This window comes from Trichosurus vulpecula, chromosome 7 (genome assembly GCF_011100635.1).
Source record: "Trichosurus vulpecula isolate mTriVul1 chromosome 7, mTriVul1.pri, whole genome shotgun sequence".
NCBI classification, from domain to species: Eukaryota; Metazoa; Chordata; class Mammalia; order Diprotodontia; family Phalangeridae; genus Trichosurus; species Trichosurus vulpecula.
Window position 1 is genome coordinate 197541807 of NC_050579.1, and position 12089 is coordinate 197553895.

The following is a 12089-nucleotide window of genomic DNA, read 5'->3' on the forward strand; positions in this document are numbered from 1 at the left end:
ACATTTTGCTCCTTCCCAACCCATCCCGCTTTATTGAATTTTCTCCCTTGACCCTGTCCCCTTTCCAAAGTGTTTGTTTTGATTACCTCCACCCCCATCTGCCCTCCCCTCCATCATCCCCCCCCTTTTATTTTATTTTTTTTATCTTCCTCCCTCTTCTTTCCTGTGGGGTAAGATACCCAACTGAGTATGTATGGTATTCCCCCTCAGGCCAAATCTGATGAGAGCAAGGTTCACTCATTCCCCCCTCACCTGCTCTCTCCCCTCCTCCCATAGAACTGCTTCCTCTTGCCACCTTTATGCGAGATAATCCACCCCATTCTATCTCTCCCTATCTCCCTCTCTCAGTATGTTACTCTCTCATCCCTTAATTTCATTTTATTTCTTTTAGATATCTTCCCTTCATCTTCAACTCACCCTGTGTCTGCTCTCTCTCTTTTACATATATATATATATATATATATATATATATATATATATATATATATATATATATATATACACATATATAAACACACACATATATATATACACATACATACACATACATACATATACACATAGATATATACATACATACACATTCACTTATATATACATAAACATATATATATATATATATGCATATTCCCTTCAACTACCCTAATACTGAGGTCTCATGAATCATACTCATCATCTTTCCATGTAGGAATGTAAACAAAACAGTTCAACTTTAGTAAGTCCCTTGCAATTTCCGTTTCTTGATTACCTTTTCATGCTTCTCTTGATTCTTGTGTTTGAAAGTCAAATTTTCTATTCAGTTCTGGTCTTTTCACTGAGAAAGCTTGAAAGTCCTCTATTTTATTGAAACTCCATATTTTGCCTTGGAACATGATACTCAGTTTTGCTGGGTAGGTGATTCTAGGTTTTAATCCTAGCTCCTTTGACCTCCGGAATATCGTATTCCAAGCCCTTCGATCTCTTAATGTAGAAGCTGCCAGATCTTGGGTTATTCTGATTGGGTTTCCACAATACTCAAATTGTTTCTTTCTGGCTGCTTGCAGTATTTTCTCCTTGATCTGGGAGCTCTGGAATTTGGCAACAATATTCCTAGGAGATTTCTTTTTGGGATCTATTTGAGGAGGCGATCGATGGATTCTTTCAATTTCTATTTTGCCCTGTGGCTCTAGAATATCAGGGCAGTTCTCCTTGATAATTTCCTGGAAGATGATATCTAGGCTCTTTTTTTGATCATGGCTTTCAGGTAGTCCAATAATTTTTAAATTATCTCTCCTGGATCTATTTTCCAGGTCAGTGGTTTTTCCAAGGAGATATTTCACATTGTCTTCCATTTTTTCATTCCTCTGGTTCTGTTTTATAATATCCTGATTTCTCATAAAGTCACTAGCTTCCACTTGCTCCAATCTAATTTTTAAAGTAGTATTTTCTTCAGTGGTCTTTTGGACCTCCTTTTCCATTTGGCTAATTCTGCCTTTCAAGGCATTCTTCTCCTCATTGGCTTTTTGGAGCTCTTTTGCCATTTGAGTTAGTCTGTTTTTTAAGGTGTTGTTTTCTTCAGTGTATTTTTCAGTATTTTTTTGGGTCTCCTTTAGCAAGTCATTGACTTGTTTTTCATGGTTTTCTCGCATCCTTCTCATTTCTCTTCCCAATTTTTCCTCTACTTCTCTAACTTGCTTTTCCAAATCCTTTTTGAGTTCTTCTATGGCCTGGGGCCAGTTCATGTTTTTCTTGGAGGCTTTGGTTGTAGGCTCTATGACTTTGTTGTCTTCTTTAGGCTGTATGTTTTGGTCTTCTTTGTCACCAAAGAAAGAATCCAAAGTCTGAGACTGAATCTGGGTGCGTTTTCGCTGCCTGGCCATATTCCCAACCAACTAACTTGACCCTTGAGTTTTTCAGTGGGGTATGACTGCTTGTAGACTAAGGAGTTCTATGTTCCACGTTTGGGGGGGAGGTGCCAGCTCTGTCAGAGCCACACTCCTCCTTCCCCAAGGACCCCCAGTCCAGACTGGGCTTAGATCTTCAGCAGGTTGTTGCACTCCTGCTCTGATCCGCCACTTAATTCCTCCCACCAGGTGGGCCTGGAGCCTGAAGTAACAACAGCTGTAGCTGCCCCACCTCTGCTGCCCCCGGGGCTGGAAGCCGAACCGCAAACTCCTTCCACTCCCGCAGCTTTTCCCACTAACCTTCTCTGCAGTCTTTGGTGTTTGTGGGTCGAGGGGTCTGGTAACTGCTGCAGCTCACTGAATCAGGGTGCTAGGGCCCCCTCCGCCCGGCTTCTGGTCTGGATCGTCCACGCCGCTCAGGCTGGGCTCTGCTCCACTCCGTTCCCAGCTCCCAGCTCTGTGTGGAATAGACCTCACCCAGAGACCATCCAGGCTGTCCTGGGCTGGAGCCCCGCTTCCCTCTGCTGTTCTGTGGGTTCTGCCGTTCTAGAATTGGTTCAGAGCCATTTTTATAGGTTTTTGGAGGGACTAGGGTATGGAGCTCACTCTAGTCCGTGCTTACCAGCCGCCATCTTGGCTCCGCCCCCTGTTTTTCCATATTTTGAACAGTTTTCATGAAAGTAAATTTCAAGTGAAGTCACTCCACCACTCTTTCCATGTTTCATATACTTCAGTTTATATAAACACATACAAAGCACCATTCAACATGTCTATTATGCTCCAGCTATTGGAGATGCAGAGACACATTTAATGAAACATTTTTAAAAAATAAAAATAGAGTAAGTTTCCAAAGGTCACAAAGGAGATTCAGATAGAGTGCAATATGATGTATAAGAGTGTGATGGGAAGTAAATATAGCCACATCACTATAAGAATTTTTTAAAATAAAATTGGTCTGTACTGAGCATGGATAAGAGGAATAATGCAGATAATCTGTGTGTGAATAAGTGAGAGTTTATTGTATGGTCTTTATTTGTCTACTGTTTTAGACTACAGTTAGGAGCAATACTAACTCAAATTGACATAGAATTTTAAAATTTATAATGTAGTTTATAATTTTATCTTTTTGGGACAGATTTGAGGAATGTTAATTTTTTCTCATTAATTCTTAATTACACTATTGTAATAGTTTTAAAAAAGGCTTCCCTCTAGTCTTACAGTTCTATTCAGTCCTCCTCAGCACTACCTGGGCAATCTTCCTAATGTACCATTATGATCATGACATTCCTCTATAAAACCTTTAGTGACACATCATTGCTTATTGAATAAAGTAGAAATTACTAATTATTAACCTCTGTGAGGTTAGCATTTTGCTTGAGGGCTTACTCATTGGAAGAGTGTTTATTCATGTGATTTGGCCAGATGAGATTATGGGTAGCTGTTAAGGAGCCCCCTGGCTTTACAAACCCAGATGTTGGTGCTTCTCTCTCTGGTAACTATGTATGTATTGCTATGGACAGATAGTTAGAAGCCTTGTCTGCTGATTTGTATTATTTGCTCTGTTTATATAATTTCTGCTTGTAATTTATGTTTGTGTTTTCTCTGAAGCTCAGGGTGCTGACTTTTCCCCCTGAACTAAGTGAATGATATGTGTATGTGTAATTAAAGTGAGATTGTAAACCCCTTAAGCTTGCTTTCCTTTGAGAAGAAGATCAAAGAACCTGTGCCAACAGCCCTTCTGTGTGCTGGTGTTGTTGGTCTTACACCTCCACAGTAGCTGCAAGCATCATTGTTGCTATGGAGGGTTAGTCATTTCAGCTTTTTAAGGTGTTATTTCCTCATCTGTAAAATGGAAGGGGAATAGACAACAACATACTAAACATCTTTCCTGAAGGATATTTCAAGGAGAATTCAGTAACTCAGTGATCAATCACCTTACTTACTTGCCTATGAATTTGATCCAGTGGTTAGGAAATCTGTGCTATCATTTTTGATGAAATAAATTATTTTAGTGCAAGAAGCCTATTGGTCTTCTTTTATTTCACCTGCTTTCTTACAAATGTGGACTCTGACAACCAGTACCTGACTGTATAGTGCTGAAAAGTGTATTCAAAAAGTTTGTTTTTCCTTCCAATGCAACATAGCTTATCAAATACAAATCTCATTTTAATTTTTTGACATAATGGTTTACCCAATTTGTTTGCTTGACTGAATGTATGAAATCAAGGAAAAAATGAGTCCTGTATAGTCATAAGATTTAGTGTGTTTTTAATAATGAATTTCTATTATTGATGCTACTCTACAGGCTTTTACTCTTAATGTTTTATAGTACTTAGCATTTATTTAATAAAATTAGAGGCTAGAGGGATGATTTAGTTGCACATATAATACTTACTTTCCAGTGCTTAAGCATTTAATTAATCAAGTTTCCAATATTTATCCATTTGCATAGTAGAGATAAGAAAACCGAAGATTAATATGTTATTTGCACTAATGCCTTGGTTGTTATATTTAATGATAATCTCTAAATTTTTATTTGAAACTCATAGAAAATCAGTGATATGTAAGATATTCTAACAGGGAATGTTTTGCAAATATATTATTGAAGGAATGAATAAATGCATTAAGTTCATTTGGGCCTTCTGTTGAGGTCCTAAGGTAGGTTCAGGATTTTTAATAGCTCTAAGTTTACCTTAGGTTTTAACAGGCTGAGACAGGTCTGAAAAGTTGGGGAGGTGGTTGTGGTGTGTGGATATACATATTCAACTACATATATTCACATATACATATGAAACACACACATATATTCTCAATTTTTCCTATAATTGATTATTTGAAGTATTTGTATTATACATGTAGTCCAGAAATAGAATATGCATCTATCATCCAAATACCAGCCTATCTTTTCAAAAAAGTTCATTATCAGAATTGTGGCCCTCTGTTATTCATTTATATATATATATATATATACACACACACACGCATATATATATGTATATATGTATATATGTGTGTGTGTGTATATACATATATGTGTGTGTATATATATACATGTGTGTATATATATACATGTGTGTGTGTGTGTATGTATATATTTGCCATAGAAATTCACAAAGACCTTTTACTACTCTGTGGAAGGAGCTGTGATCTATATTAGTGGTGAGTTACCTGCAGTGATGAAATAAGTAATCTTAATAAGGGAGTAAGCTTATGAAATAACAACAAAGACAATCCACCAATGAATTAAAATGAATAAACCTTTTTATTTAGGTAAAGCCAATAGTTCAATACTTCAAACACTTGTGATTTCACGGCTATGTGTACTCTCTTCACTAATGTAAATCCCAGTCCCTTCAATTTTTCACTAGACTATGAGCACTGCCATAGCCAAACAATCTCTCACCCTGTGGATCATCTACTGATTAGCCACTTCAAATTTACCTAGGCAATGGACTATATCTAAGCAATACTCAAAACCTGTTCAACAACCAACCTTTTCCATCTTGTTATACGTTATTCCTTCTTCATGTATCTTACACTATAGATAAGCTGCCTTCTTACTGTTCCTCATACACTGTACTCCATCTTCTGTCTGTGATTTTTACATTGGCTTTCCCAATGCCTGAAATGCCCTTCCTCCTCACCTCTTCAAATCCTTAGTTCAGGTACCACAATTTTAATTACCATTTCTTTGCTGATGACTCTCAAGTCCACTTTATCTCCCATGCAATTTTCTGCTGACCTCCAGTCCTATATCTCCATCAGTTTTTTCAGATATTTCAAGCTAGGTATCCAGTTCACATATTAAACTCAATGTGTGCAAGTGTCTTTCCCTATAAACCCTCCCCAAAGCCTATCCTGTTTCAACAATCCTGCTAGCAGCTGCTGTGGGGATGAAAAAACAACATGAGCCCAACAACAAGAATGCTGCAAGCCCAGGTTCTTTTGATCTGTTTTACTAAGGAAAGCAATGTCAATGGGTTAACAGTCTTACTTTAATCCAGCATACAAATATCATTCACTTAGTTCAGGGAAAAAAGCCAGCACCATGAACTTAGGAGCAAATACAAACAAATTACAAACATCAGTGGACAGACCTTGTCTGATTCAAACCTCAATGCATAGTTACCAGGGTTTGACAAAGTCCAAACGTTCGGGTTTACAAGCTGGAGGGCTCTTAACTACAGCTTCCCAGAGTCTCCACATCAACACAGCTTCAAGAGTGACAGCCCTAAGCAAATAGCTCTGTTCTCCCTTTTTATACAGCTTTCAGACATCATCAAACATCATCTGAGCGACCAGAACGTAGGTGCCTATTATTGGCTCTAGTCTTAGCAAATCCCCTTAGGACCCTGAAGGCTTCATGCCCACATAGTCTTGGCACCTAGCAGATAGGGGTTTGGGCCTGGGGTTTAGCACCTAGTAAGACTCAATCAAAGACACCCAATTTAATTACTTTAAAATGGTAAGGAAGTCCCACCTTAATTGATTTACACATCCCTATTACTGTAGATGACAAAACCATCTTCTCAGTCTCTGAAGCTCATAACCTAGAAATTATCCTCGACTTCTCACTATCTCTTACTCCAATATCTAATCTGTTGACCAGGCCCATCATTTTTGCCTTTATGATATTTTTCAAAAACACTATGTTCTCTCCTCTGACATTGTCACCACTTTAGTGTAGATCCTCATCATCTCATGCCTGGACTGTTGTAATAGCCAGTTGGTGGGTCTGCATGCCTTAAGTTTCTCCCTACTCAAATCCATCCCCCATTCAGTAACCAAAGTGATTTTCCTGTCAGGAAGCATAGGTGCAACCATGTCACACAAGCCCCTCCCTCCCACTACTCAATGAACTTCAGTGGCTCCATGTTGCCTCCAGGATCAAATACAAAATGCTCTGTTGGGAATTCAAAGTCCTTTATAATCAAACTCCCTTAACCCTTTCCAGTCTTCTTATGGCTTACTCTATGATTCATAGTATTCAATACAATAATCTAACCTCCTGCTATTCCATAGACAAGGCGGCTCCCGGCATTTTCTTTGCCTGTTTCCCATGCTTGCAATGCATTGATTCCTCAATTCTGCTTACTTGCTTCCCTGCTTCCTATAAGTCCTGATTAAAATCCCTTCTTTTACTGAGTCTTTCGCAACCTCTCTTCATTCTAGTATCTTCCCTCTGTTAATTACTTCATATTTATCCTGTATATAGGATGTGCTTTATATATGTATTCACTTACATGGTTTCACTTCCATTAGATTGCAACTTCCTTGAGGAAAGATAATTTCTTTTGCCTTCTTTTGTATCCACAATGTTTAGCATAATGCCTTGACTATAGAGTTTGAAAAATGTTTATTGACTGTTGGCTAACTGATTGAAGTGACATCTACTATATGAGGCCTTTGTTGATGCTTCAAATTGCTTATACCTCCCTTATACCACCCCAAAACATATATTGCATTGATTTTGTTCATACTTTTGTAACCTGGTCCTCAAAACATATTTATAATGAAATCCCCTTTATTGATATAGATTGATTATTCAATACTCCTTACCTGTGTGAGGGGCAGAGTTGTTGGGAGTTGGATGGAAGAGAGACCCTGATTTCTGGCCTTCCAACTTCATGAAAAAGTCACTGTTTCAAGTCCCTGAAGATAGAGAAAGACTCTGGGAATAACTGATATGTAGAAGCATTGGCAATCTTTTTCATGTCCATGTCTCCTACTTGCTACACTAGTGAATGAGGAATTCTGGAACTCTCTTGGTTAAGCTGAGTTTCCTCCCTTTCAATAAGAGATATCATTCACTCTGTATTGCCTGGCATATATTCTCACGTATGTTCTTTCTCTGATTTCTGTTTTATATCAGCTTAGGTACATACATTTATTTATCACATGATATGTGTGCTCATTATGGAATTGGCATCTGGTGGGAAAGGAGTCAAATCTTAGATATATAGCTTCACTCTTTCCTTATTAAGGGATAGAAATCAAGAGTGCGACTTGAACCTAAAAATATTTCTCCTGGATTAACAATAACATAGGGATCAAAAAAATATAACTATGACCCTGTACCCCCTCTATGTGAGGAGATCAGAATGACTAGTCATTGGCCCAACCTCCTGATTCTTTTCCTGGAAGGAATCAGTCTTCTTTGGAAGAAGGTAAAGTTGGGAGGTTGCAGAGATATCTATTTTTGCCTCCTTTTGAGCTACATCTAGACAGACTAATGTAGGCACTGATAATATACATGGGCAAAACAACACAGAGTAGAGTACTTTATATTTTGTACATACATACGTATATATTGTCCCTCCTGGCTGAATTGTAAACTCTTTAATGACATGGAGTATTCAACTTTTGTCTTTGTGTCCTCAGTATCTAGCACAATACCTGGTGCATAGCAGATCTTTAATAAATGCATTTTGATTGACTAGTTGTTTGATCTTGTTTGGACTAGCCAGAGTTGGTACTCCATTGGTGTAGTCTTTGAGGATCTAAGATTACCCCTACACCATGATGAAGCACCTGTTAGCAAAGTACTTGAAATAGAGGGCCCATGTCAATAGAGGCTTTGCTTTTTAAAATATTAAGATAATAGATCAAATTGAATTCTCCTTTATAATAAAGAGCAAGTTGAGCAAAAAGCAACTTACGTGAATCACGTATCTAGTAATGTATGCAACAATTTGTGACTATTGTCCCTAGCCTGTCTGCTGACAGGAAGAAAGCACATTTCCTCATCTGTCATCAGGAAAGATTATTACAATAATTTGAGCTGTTTTTTTCTAGTAGTGCTGATCAAGCCACAAATGTAAACATTTGTGAAAGTACTGGCTGGTGTTGGAGGGGTCTTTTGTAGCCACTCCTCAGGGAAAGCTATCTGGCCCCAAAAGAGGTTCAACCCACAGCTCAATTGGTCACATTCCCATGTCAATCTCAGACTGATTGATATGGGAATATGACCAATTGAGCTATGAGAGTAATGGCACACAATGAAAAGAAGCAGCCTTTGCATAAAATCTATTGAGAGTCCTTGTTTGGTGCTATTGGCTATACAAGTATTCATATTATAGCTCATGATAGGATGTAATTTTCTAAGAGTTCCACTGAACCCAAACAAAATGCTACTTAATAAGAGCATTTATTCACAGAACATGTGACTGAATCCCAGGTAATGCTATATAATTATGTTTTTAAAATATATTTCTGGACTGTGCAAATAAATATTTGCATGTAGGGGTTCATGAGGAAACAGAGAGGCGGTAGATGCATAATTTCATCAGTACCAATGGTCCCTGACAAGCTGTCCATTTAGATAGTAAGTTATCCAACAAAACTGACAAGCAGAAAGTGGAATGAGTCAGAGCAAGTCTTTTGGGAAATTATCAAAAAGCAGAGTATAAAGGAGCTTCAAGTTCCAGACAAGTCATAAAGCAAGAGATGCTTTTATAAACTACCTACATAAATAAAGTGATACTTCTGTTTCAAATAGAACAGACTGTGAAAATGGGAAGTGCAGCGTGTTAGACAAAGCAAATGGGAGCTCCAGGTGCCAATTAAAGAAATTTGTCTAAAAGCTGTATAGCATTACAAGGGATTTATAATTCAATTCAGCAATAACCTGTAAGTGGGTGACTATATGTAGGACATCACACAGTGCTGGCAATCCAACAAGAAAGAGAACACAGTATTTGATTTCAAGGAGCTTATGCTCTAGCTGGTCTTAGTGCTAGTACATAAAACACACAAACAAGATAGCCATGCATCAGGATGATATTAAGTTGGTAGGTCAGGACTAGAGGAGTGGCTAAAGATATCCAAGGGAAGAATAACTTCTACTAAGGATGATCAGGAAAAGCTTCATTGACAAGATGAGTAAGAGCTGGGCTTTAAATGAAGAGAAGCAACATGGACTAATAAATAGAGAGCTAGACCTGGAGTAAGAAAAAACTGAGTTCAAAGCCCACATCTAGCATATACTGTCTTATGAAAGTCACTTTGTTGTTGTCGTTGTTTGTCTTTTGTTCTCAAAGAAGACCATGACATAAGTGAGGTGATGCCATGACATGAAAGTGACTAGGATTTAAGTAAGGGAGGACTATGAAAAGTCACCAGCCTCATTTTCTCCTTTAGTGACATCTAGGTCCAATGGCTAGATATAGATCAGGACAACTGAAGATGGCCCAGGATGCAGTGGGGAACCTTGGCCTTTTCAAATTAAGGTCTTTAACAAGTCTCAATTTGACTGAGGCAACACTCATTCAATGATTAAGGCTTAATAAGAAATGAGGCAGAGAATGGCTTTTTTACCTAGTAAAATAAATAAATCATTAAATGAATTATTAAATAAATAAATAAATGATTTGGAAAAAAAAAATCAATCTAGGAGGGAAAGACCCTCAGGATTTCAGGTCAAAACAGAAATACTTGCTATTTAGATTCATTCTGAGCCAATTAGGGCTGAAATAATGATCAAGTATGGCATGGCCTGGGACCTATTGTTGGCCAATTAATGATATCCAGAGTGATTTGGGTTTAATTATTTTTCAGTCTTCTATAACAATCTTGGCAGAAACTAGGCATAGACCAAAATCTTTCACTGCATACCAAGATAAGGTCAAAATGGATAAATACTTTGGTCATAAAGGGTAATATTATAAATAAATTAGAGAAGTATAGAAAAATGTACCCATCAGATCTACGGACAAGGGAAGGGTTTATGACCAAACAAGGGAGCAAACCAAACAGGAAGTAAAATAGATATATTTGATCACATGAAATTGAAAAGCTTTTGTACAAACAAACAAAACAAATGCAGCCAAAATCAGAAGGAAAACAGGAAACTGGGGAAAAAATTTACAGCAAGTTTCTCTTATTAAGATCATATTTCTCAAATATATGGAGAATTGGGCCAAATTTATAAAAATAAGAGCCATTCATTCATTGGTCAAAGAATATGAACAGGCACTTTTCAGAAGATCAAATTAAAGCCACCCATAATAATATAAAAATGCTCTAAATCACTAATGATTAGAGAAATACAAATTAAAACCACTCTGAAATAGCACCTCACATCTATGAGATTAGGTAATATGACTGAAAAGAAAAATGACAAATGCTAGAGGGTATGTAGAAAAATTTGGGCACTCTTGCTGGAATTTTAAACTTGTCCTACCATTCTGGAAAACAATTTGGAGTTATGACCAAAAAGTTCAAAAATTGTTCATGACCTTTGATGCAGCAATGCCACAACTAGATCTTTATCCCAAAGAGATCAAAGAAAACTGAAAAGATCTTGTTCATACAAAAATATTTATAATAACTCTTCTGTGGTGGCAAGGAATTGGAAATTGAGGGGATGCCCATTGACTGGAGAATGATGGAACAATTTGTAGCATGTGATCGTCATGGAATTCTATAGTGCTATAAGTAACGATGAGGAGGATGATTTCAGAAGAACTTGAGAAGACTTACATGAACTGATGCAAAATGAAGTTAGTAGAGTTAGGAGAGAGTAACAGAAGAGTGTAACAGTAACAGTAGTATCGTACAATGATCAACTGTGATAACTTAGCTATTTTCAGTAAAACAATGATCAGTGATAATTCCAAAGGATTCAGGATGAAAAATGCTATCCACCTCCAGAGAGAGAGAAAACTGGTAAACTTTGAGTGCAAATTGAAGCATACTTAATTATTTTTAATTTTCCTTGTTTAATTTGTTTGGTCTGTGTTCACTTCTGTAATATGGCTACTATGAAAATATGTTTTTCATGACTTAACATATATAATTGATATTAAATTATTTGCCATCTCAAGGAAGAGAGGGTGTAGATTTGGAACTCAAAATTTAAAAAATAATTTGGAATTTGACTCAGTTCCCTGTATGTTTATTGTGTAAATAAGTTTAATGCAAAGATATATGTAGAACATATTTCTGATTCCATACCATCTTGGGGGGAGGGTGCAGGGAGGGAGAGGGAGAAAATTTGGAACTCAAAAACTGTGGAACTGAGCGTTGTAAACCAAAAATAAAAAAAAAAATTAAAAAAATAATTTGGAATATAAGAGAGTCAATGTGTAAAAGTAAAGAACCAGAAATAAACGTAGTTGCAGGAGGGTTGTGGTTGAAGTAAGACCAGAAATAATGCGGATTTAATGATAAGAAATCCCATGAAAATTTTTTATTGTACCTCTACTT